Raw genomic sequence first — 10,267 nt, 5'->3', positions numbered from 1 at the left:
ATCAATAAGTAAACAAACTAGTATTGGCGAGGATGTATAGAAAAGGGAATCCTTATGTACTCTTGGTGGGAATGTAGATTAGTGCCGCCATTGTGGAAAACAGTATAGAGTTTCCTTAAAAAAAATAAAAAAATCAGACTGTCTTATGACAGAATATACTACCAGCAATTCCACTTCTGGTAATATATTAAAAGAAACCCTGAAACACTAATTTAAAAGAATATATGCACTCTATGTTCATTGCAACATTATTTACAAAGGCCAAGATTTGGAAGCAGCCCAAGGGCCCATCAGTAGATGAGTGGATAAAAAAGCTTTGTTACATTTACACAATGAAGAAGAATGAGGAGGAGGAGGAGGAGGAGGAGGAGGAGGAGGAGGAGGAGGAGGAGGGGGAGGAGGAGAAGCAGAAGGTGAAGAAGGTGAAGAAGAAGAAGGAAATCTTACCTTTTGTGACAGCATGAATAAACCTGGAGAGTAATATTATGTTAAGTGAAATAAACCAGTCAGAGAAAGACAAATACCACATGATTTCACTTACATGTGGAATCTAATGAAAGAAACAAACAAACAAAATAGAAACAGACTCAAGGATTCAGAAAACAAACTGACAGCTATTAGAGAGGAGGGTGTTGGAGGGATGGGTAAAACAGTGAAGGAATTAAGAAAAAGACAACTCATAGACACAGACAACAGTATGGTGATTACCAGAGGGGAAAGGGGATAGGGGGAAGTAGAAGAGGGTAAAGGGAGGATAAATGGAGATGGAAGGAGATGCATAATACAATATACAGATGATGTAATATAGAATTGTACACTTGAAACCTATATAAGTTTATTAACTAATGGCACCCCAATATAGTCAATACATTTTTAAAAATAATAATTTAAAAGAGAATCCCAGGATTTTCCCTCCTGTGTGTTTTCACCTTGCTTCTTCATGCTCCATGATGCCTGCTGAACTTGTAAGTATAATGAAACCTATCTAACAGCTGGGAGCAGATTGTTCCACCACTTTCATAGATCTTTGAGTTGCACATCAAATGTCAGGCTAATACTCCACATTTGTTTAACCTGACCATGAGGTTCATAACAATTCTCTCTGCTCTGTGATCATCAATAATTTCAAACTTGCCGATGTAACCATGCTTTATCATTACAGTTAGGAACCAGAGGATGACTTTGGAGCATGGCCTACTAAACTGGCATTTGCCTCTCTTTTCGGTATTATTGAGAGCCTCAGCCAGGACATTCATGAGCATCATTATGGCGGCACAGAAAGATGTGGGAAAAGGACTGGAGGGGCAAGCACACAGAGTTATAACAATTGGAGACACTTTCAACAGCTCCACTTCATCCTCACAAGGCTTTAGGTGCTCATTAATTAATTCATTTTTTCATTTGCTTAACAAATGTTTTGAAGGTTTTCTGTGGGCCAGAATGTTGCTAGGCACTGGGAATACAATGGGAAGACAAAAACAGACAACCGGACAGATAGACAGTGAGATAACAGGAAAGGAGAAAATAAACAGCATCTGCCCTTGAGGAGCTTATAGTCTGGTGCATGCGTCCTGCAGAGCTTCCTACAATGATGGAAACGCTGTTTGTTCTGCACTGCCCAATATGGTAGCTACTGGCCACATGTGGCTTTTAGTCCCTTGAAGTGCATCTGGCATGACTAGAAAATGGAATTTTTAATTTTATTTCATTTCAATTAATTTAAATTTAAATAGCCACATGTGGCTAGGTTATTGTATTGGACAGTGCAGGTCTAGTAGGAAAAATACTTAATCAAAAGAATGTAATATTATAACTGTACTAGGTACTAATAAGGATGTTAGGTACTAAGTGCTCTGAAAACAAATAATAGGAAGATTTGACCAATTCAGGGACGTCAAGAAAAACTTCTGTAAGGATGTGGCATGGAAGGAGAAATCTGACAAAAGTGTAAGGGTCAACTAGATAGAGTAGGGTGTCACAGAGGCACTCTAGGTATCAAGAATAAAAGAGAAATGATACTATGTGAAATTAGTGTGGTCAGAGCACAGTAAGGGTTTCAAGGAAAAACAGGGGCCAGACCTTACAGGTCACATAAGGGACTTGGGTGTTTAGCCTGAGGACAGGGTTTTAAGCAAGCAGGTGTGAGGGTTTGAGTATGTGTAAAGTGATTGCATCCTGGAAAGCCTGCCCCGACTCCTAGTCCTGTCTACAGAACCCACTGAAGGACAGCACGAGACAACACAGGGAGATCGGCAAACTGCCTGTTGCCCTGTCCACGTGGCCGATGATGGTGTGCAGCTTGAATCCAGATAGATTTGTGGGATATGTAAAAACAGAATCAACATACCCTGGAAGAAAACTGGATACGAAAAATAAGGAAAGGAGATCCAGTTTCAAGGATGACGGTCCGACTTGCACATCTTGGTGGGTGATGGTGCCATTGACTAAACAGAAAACATGGAGAGAAGAGCAGGTCTAAAGGGGATGTTATTAGTTAGGTCTCCAAGACGTTGAGTCTGAGGTACTCAGAGATATCCAAATAGTCTGTTGAATAGGAAGAAGCTTAGAGGAGAGTAAGGGTTGAACATAGAAATTGATGGGTCTTTGGTAAGTAGTGTATTAGTACTTCTGTTCCCATGATAATGTAAGGTATCCTTGGCAAGTTGCCACAAATGTTTGTTATTATTGCAGACAAGCGGTATGTACATATAGAATAGATTCAATGCAATAATTACAACCGTCATTTAAACAAGAGGAGATCAGGAAGTGTGCAAATGGGGAAAGAATGTTGGTAGAACTCATTTGTAAACGCTTTATAGGAAAGTAAAACTACGTAGAGATAAGGAATACGGCATGAGAAATTTACACAGCAGATGCTCCAGACAATTAGAAAGGATCAGGAGAGATGGAAGGAGTCAGTTAAAGCTGGGGCCTCAGAGAACACAACTAGCCTAGAAAAGAACACGGTAGCTCAGGTGTGACAGATGGAAACAGGTTATATGGGAAATTGGGACCAGAGTGAGTGACACCAATAACAGTGGTGAACATTTTAAAATTAATTTGTTTCATTTCTGCTTATGCATGATAATTATATTTGAATACAAATAAATTGAATACTTAGTTTAAAATGATGCCACAATACAATTAATGATACAAATTGAAAAATTGTTCAAGTTTTTCATTCTCTTCCCATACACTGTTTCCATCTTAGAAGCATGTCACCTCTCACATTGGTGAAAACTCATTTGTTTTAAACAAGCTGCTCTCAGCTGACCACATGTGTGACTGCATTTGTCGTCTTACTACTCCATTAGCTGGGGATTAATTTTTTCCATTTATCACTGTGGCAAGCTTGGTAAAGGGCATAAGGAACTCCTTGGACCACCTTTGCAACTTCTCTATCAACCTAAGATTATTCAAATATAAAATTAAAAACTGAAATAAAAGTCCTCCTACTGGACTGTACACTAGTGGGGAAATAAAAAAAAATGGTCATAATTGTTCCAATACAAATTTTATAACTTGTCCTCAAAATTACAACATTAAGAACACAAATCTCTATCTACTCCCAAATAGTAAGAACTAGTTTGACTGTAGCTGAGACTCCTGGAAATGTGTTCAGACAGTTTCCGGACATAAAAAGAACTGAGTCTAAATTGAATCAAAATATAAACGAACACTCAGATATTTCAAGCCAAGACATTGTACTCTCATGCTTCCCACAACTCCCTTCCTACCCAGAGACAGCCACTAAGAGGAATGTGGCATATATGCCTTCCAGTCTAAGCTTTTATACTTTTACTACATACATAAATACAAAAACATCTATAACATTGCTGTGGGTTTAATTTACATACATGCAATTCTATAATATGAATCATTCTAAAGCTTGCTTTTTCATCCACCTTTGATATTAAGATTTCTCTATATTTGGTTTGTTTTAATTGCTGTTCATTTTCCAACATATGAATAGCTTTATCCTATTCATTTCCCTTTTGACTGATATCAAATTACTCCCAATGTTCTGCTATTACAAAAATATAGCAATGAACACAATTTACACATCTTCCTATATTTTTGAACAAAAGGTTCTAGATCAACCTAGATGAGCTAGATCTAGATCAAAATAGTTTTAGTTTTAAAGTTTCTTTTTTTACATTCTGATGTGCAATATAAGAGGGATTATATTTTCCCCTATGGAGACCCAATTGGCATATCCATTTACTGAATAGTCTATTGTTTCCTCACTGATTTGAATGCCATTTCTTTCATAAGGGTTCTGTATATGCATGGGTCTTCTCTGTGCTCTCTCTTCTGCTCCATTAATTTGTTTCATCCCTGCATCAATTCAATATCATCCTATATAATAAAAGCCTAATATGCTAAGTGTCCGACCGTTCATTCAATCATTCAACCAGTCGCTATGACACACACCGACCACCAGAGGGCAGACACTTCAACTAGTAGGTTAGCTTGCTGCTGGAGTCCAGCAGTTCAGTACTGGGCAAGATGGGCCAGACATGCCCTGGAGCCCTCCCACAGTCCTTCTCTGGGCCCAATTATGCACTGGTGGGATCCCTCGGCCTGGCCTGCGCCCTCTCACAATCCGGGACCCCTCAGGGGATGTTGGAGAGCCAGTTTTGGACTGATTCCCTGCAGGCCTCTAGTGGTTCTATAATAAATCATGATATCTAGTAGGACAATGACCCTACCCATTGTTTTTCAAAAGTTTTTATTTTTGTTTCTTTGTTTATTTGGGGGTGGGCTTTTGGGCCCCTGTACTGCTAAAATAGGCAACTTCTTATAGAATAAAATATAAACAATGTCCTCAGAATAGGTTCCTTATTCTTCCATTTGAATTTTGAATCTAATTGTCTCATTCCATAAAATAAATCCTGCTGGAATTTTGAATGGGATTGAATTGACTTTACACATTAATTTGGGAGAGAAGAAACATTTTTACAATAGTGAATCATCCCATTCAGCAATGTGGTTCAGCTCCCAATTTATTCAGGATTTCTTTTATACTTAAAGATTTTTTTTAATAAATTATCTTTTACACCTTCTGGCAGCTGTATTAGTAGGTACTTTACAAAATGGGATGCTTTTATATTTGGAATTGGTTGTTACTAGTATAGGAATCCTAATTTTTTATCTAGTCTATGGTCTCCTTCAAAGCCAGCAATGACTGGTTGAGTCTTTCTTTTTCTTTAATATATTTTTATTGATTTCAGAGTTGAAGTGAGAGGGAGAGAGAGATAGAAACATCAGTGATGAGAGAGAATCATTAATCGGCTGCCTCCTGCATGCCGGGGATTGAGCCCGCAACCTGGGCATGTGCCCTTGACCAGAATCGAACCTGGGACTCTTCAGTCTGCAGGCCAATGCTCTATCCACTGAAGCAAACCAGCTAGGGCTGGTTGAGCCTTTCTCATAACACATCATCCAACCTTCTCTTCCAACTACCTTCTTCCACTTTTTAAAATTTTATTTTTAAATTACAGTTTACATTTAATATTATTTTATATTAGTTTTAGGTGTACAACATAGTGGATAAATAATCATATACTTTACAAAGTGGTCCCCCAATATTTCAAGTACCCACCTGGCACCATACATAATTATTACCACAATACTAGTACTGATTATATTCCCTATATTGCACTCTACAGCCCAGTGAATATTTTGTAACAATTTATACTTCTTAATCCCTTTACCTTTTTCACCCAGCCCCCAAACCCCCTTCCCTCTGGCAACCATTAGTTTGTTCTCTGTATTGATGAGTCTGTTTCTGTTTTGTTCATTTATTTTTTTCTTAAGGACTGTGAGATTCCACTCAGTCCACCTGGACAATTCAAGCTGAAACTCTTTAAGCTCAGGTGATTAGCAACCTCAACTCCATCCACTACTTTGCCCTTTGCCATGTAACACGACACATTCACACGTTTCAATGATTAGGATATCTTTGGGAGGTCATTATCCTATCTACTACAGATATCAAAGATATAATAAACAATTAGTTGGGATATTTTCTCTTTCTATTCTCTGAAACAGATGGTGCAAGTTAGAGGTCATTTGCCTCTTGAAGGTTTAATAAAGCTCACCTTTTTTGTGTAACCCTTCTTTTCAGAGATGAGTTAATAGTTGACTTTTTTTCTCCCTTGTTTTCCTACTGGCTATTACCGGTTTAGAAGCAAACATTCCACAAGAGCCATAAAACTCTCCTCAGCACGTTGGTGATCCATCCATTGTGTTTTGTTTTCATTGGAAACATCCACCAGGATCCCTGTGTCCTCTTATTCCACAACCAGACTGCTCGCTCTCTAGGAAGAGCCGTCACTCTGAAGTTGAACTTTGTTATCATCTTGGGAATTTCATTTCTTTCTCTTCTCTATGGGATTCTCCATTGCCTGTTTTTTTTTTGGTTATAGTTTCTTATTTTTTCCTTTATTTTGATGCTGTACATTCTCCAATAGGTTCATGAGAAAAGGGATATTGAAGGTAAATTACTTAAGAGATTGCTTATGGGGTTGTTTATTCTGTTGTCATAACTGACAGAAGGCTGGCATAGGATTCTAGGCTGGAAATATTTTCTCCTCAACTTTAAAAGCATATGTCTATTGCCCTAACTTGTTTGGCTCAGTGGATAGAGCATCGGCCAGAGGACAAAAGGGTCCCGGGTTCAATTCTGGTCAAGGGCATGTACCTCAGTTGCAGGCTCCTCCTCGGCCCGGGCCCTGGGGTGTGTGCAGGAGTCAAACAATTTATGTGTTTCTCTCACATCTATGTTTCTCACTGTCTTTCCCTCTCTCTAAAAATCAATGGAAAAATATCCTCGAGTGAGGATTAAAACAAAACAAAACACTAACACCTTTATAAAAATAAAAAATAAAAAGCATATGTCTGTTGTTTTCTAGATTCCAGTACTGTTGGTAAGAAATGCAATGTTGCCGAAACTGGTTTGACTCAGTGGATAGAGCGTCGGCCTGTGGACTCAGAGGTCCCGGGTTCGATTCCGGTCAAGGGCATGTGCCTGGGTTGCGGGCACGTCCCCAGTGGAAGATGTGCGGGAGGCGGCTGATCGATGTTTCTCTCTCATCGATGTTTCTAACTCTCTGTCTCTCTCCCTTCCTCTCTGTAAAAAATCAATAAAATATATTTTTAAAAAAAGAAAGAAAAAAGAAATGCAATGTCATTCCAATTCCAGATCCTTCCCAGAGAAAAGGGGGAAATGGATGTTAAGACTGTCTCTTCAGCCTTATGCCATGGTGGCATTCCCAATATGAGCTTGATGTATTGAATTCTCCAGGATGACACTTCCTAGTGCCCACAGCAGTCATTCTTGTTCTAATTGCCCCAGCCTGATTTTCTAGAGTCAGTTTTAGGAACAACACAGCCATTTCAGACTACTGGCTTTATATGGTCAGCCCAATTCCAGCTCCCTCCGCACTTGGTAACTAGAGACCTAAGTCTCCATTTAGCTCTCATGTCAAACCCCAGTCATTTAAGTCCATCTAATTGAGATACATCCATGGCCATTTGGATTTACCTCAGTTATCTCTGTTATTTGAAGTGTGTGTTTTCCTTTTGTTCCTTCTCTTTTTTGAACTATTCATTTAAAACTTGCTTTTGCAAGGACAACAGTCTGGTGATTGTAGGGGGGAGGGGGTGAGAGGAAGTGGAAGAGGGTATAGGAGGATAAATGGTGATGGGGGGGAAAAATAAAGAGAAAAAAATAAAACTTGTTTTTGCTTCAAGTTTTTCCAAATACTCTATGGTTGGGTGCTGAAGGAGGCATTTTTCCTATCAGCTTGGTTTGTTAAATTGTATGAAGACATCTCTGAGATGGCATTTGGAAAGATATCATTGGCTCAACAGAGTAGAAAAGACTGGACTCATTGGTTCATTTACTGATCCACTCATTCAGTAGCAGTATGTTTGTGCCAGGTGTGTTAATATTTTTTGTCCCAGAAACATAAAGGTTTTTCTCTGGGTTTAAGACATCCAATAGGAATACACGTAAACATGTTAAAATCAAATTGTGTCATAGTTCCCACAGATTTGCAATAGGAAGAAAAGACAAATAGGAACAAAATTGTTTCAAAAGTTAAAATCTGATCCTAATACTTTCTATAAACTGGCTTTGAAATAACACTTAAATTCACTTGAAATTGTTCACATTTGTTAAAACTTAATGCAACATCTTTTCTCTTTAGTGAAAGGCTTCTCTAGAGTTGTAATGAATGAAGCCTTTAAATTTGAGTCCTTGTTGGAAATAGAAGTGAAGGAAACATAATGTTCTTAAATGTGTTTTCTTATTTTTATCTGCATGAAGAAAAAACAATATTTAGTTGCTGTTTTTAAAATATCTACATCCATAAACATTTCACATTTTTAAAGTATTCAATGTTTTTGCATTTAATTAGGACTTAGAGTATCTCAGAAGAATTATCATTTGCTTTTGAGCTTAATGATTTTTTTCAGTTGTGTAGAACAAATAAATTAAAATACTTCGTTAACTGCCTTGAATGAAAATACATTAGACAGGGTAAGCACAGTCATAAAACTATCTTCTTAGAACTTACGTAAAGTCACAGTAGGACTTCATGTATATTGGGCAACAACAAGTTAGAAATTTAAACCAAAGGATTAAAATATTTATAGCAATTCCATTCTTCACATTTCTCAGACATCAACAACTGCACATTTTATTAATACATCTATGAGAATGTAGTTGGTTCATTTGATTATTTGTTAATACCAATAGTCATGTGGGGTCTACCCAGCCATAAATTCTCCTGTCATCCAGGAAAAATAATAGATTAGCTAATAACACAAATTCTGTCCTGTGTTATAGCAAGTTTATCTTTGTTAAGTGAGATGGTGGCTTATTAAAGTTAGATGAGTCCTTGCCAGTTTGGCTCAGTGGATTGAGCTTAGGCCTTCTGACTAGAGGATCCCAAGTTCGATTCTGATCAAGGACACGTACTTCAGTTACAGGCTCCATTCCCGGCCCTGGTCAGGGTGCATGCAGGAGGCAACCAATTGATGTGTCTCTCTCACATCGATGTTTCTCTCTCTGTGTCTCTCCTCCTCCCACTCTCTCTAAAAATCAATGGAAAAATAATCCTTGAGTGAGGTGAAGATTAACAAAAAAAAAAAAGTTAAATGGATTAATATACCTTCAACTGAGTTCTCTCCACTTATAGTTATTCTCTGCTCCTTAAATGAATGAGGAAAGTTGGTATTGCATACATGATTAGATTGCCCAGGAGTTTATATGGAAAAATTGTGATCATGCTTAGCTCCACAAAGTGGAGTTACCCACCATAATAAATGGTATGTTCTAGGCTCATCACTGAAGCATCAAAGTTAAAAACCAATGAAGTCAAGGGGGAAAAGGAGAGATAAGCAGTTAAGGCTTTAACAAAATTTGAAATCTAAAATCTCATCTAAAAACATATTTTTTCCAGCTTTGATATCAGCTTCTTATAATATTTCCCATGTCTAGTGTTCATTTAGGAAACTTTTTGTTTGCTTTAAAGAACAACAGATGGGAGTAATCATGGCTGAAACTCTCACCCCTCCTTCCCTGTTGATGGCCCGAACCTTTCCAAGGGCACATCTGGGCCTGGGATGGGTCCTTTTTATAGTTTTCTCAAGAGCATGTGACTAATACATTTCACATGTTTAATTGAAGGCTTTTTTGTGTGCACTGTGTGTACTGAGGACCTCATGTGATTACAAGATCACATGTCTAAACTATGACACTATGAATCTTTAACATCTCACTCTGAAATCCAGTCATCAAATCAGAATGAGTGTGTGGTTAGAGTAAAGAAAAGGAAGAGGAGGAAATTAATAATTTTAAATTCAGAATATGCCATAGAATGTTACCATCCACTCAAGTCAATGCACAAACCTCTGCACCTAGAACTGTCACCAGTTAGAAAAGGAAGCATCTAGTTCAACCCACTCCCACCCCCATTTTACAGATGAAAAAACCAAAGTACAAGGAGATGTGCATAAAAACACTAAGTGGAGATCTGTTGCAACCTCTGACATGAGGCGATACACCCAGCATTAGACAGCTTGTTAACAATCAACCCAGGACCAGAACCCAGGTCCCCAGACTTGCTTCTACTGTTCTTCTCATTATACCCTTAAACACATGGCTGGAATTTTAAATCCAGAGTTGAGAAAAGCAAACTGTGCCTCTACCATTATCAGGCACTGTGCCAGACCTTGGGATTACAATGATTAATAA

The 10,267-nt window shown here is 38.1% G+C and overlaps 1 pseudogene; it reads right to left on the bottom strand.

The window, feature by feature from the left end:
- Nucleotides 1–862: 862 nt before the first annotated feature.
- On the bottom strand, nt 863–1,268 carry LOC102426108 (annotated as a pseudogene).
- Nucleotides 1,269–10,267: the final 8,999 nt, after the last annotated feature.

This window comes from Myotis lucifugus, unplaced genomic scaffold, assembly GCF_000147115.1.
Source record: "Myotis lucifugus unplaced genomic scaffold, Myoluc2.0 scaffold_231, whole genome shotgun sequence".
NCBI classification, from domain to species: Eukaryota; Metazoa; Chordata; class Mammalia; order Chiroptera; family Vespertilionidae; genus Myotis; species Myotis lucifugus.
The sequence above is the reverse complement of the archived record's forward strand: the minus strand, read 5'-3'. Positions and strand labels throughout refer to the sequence as shown.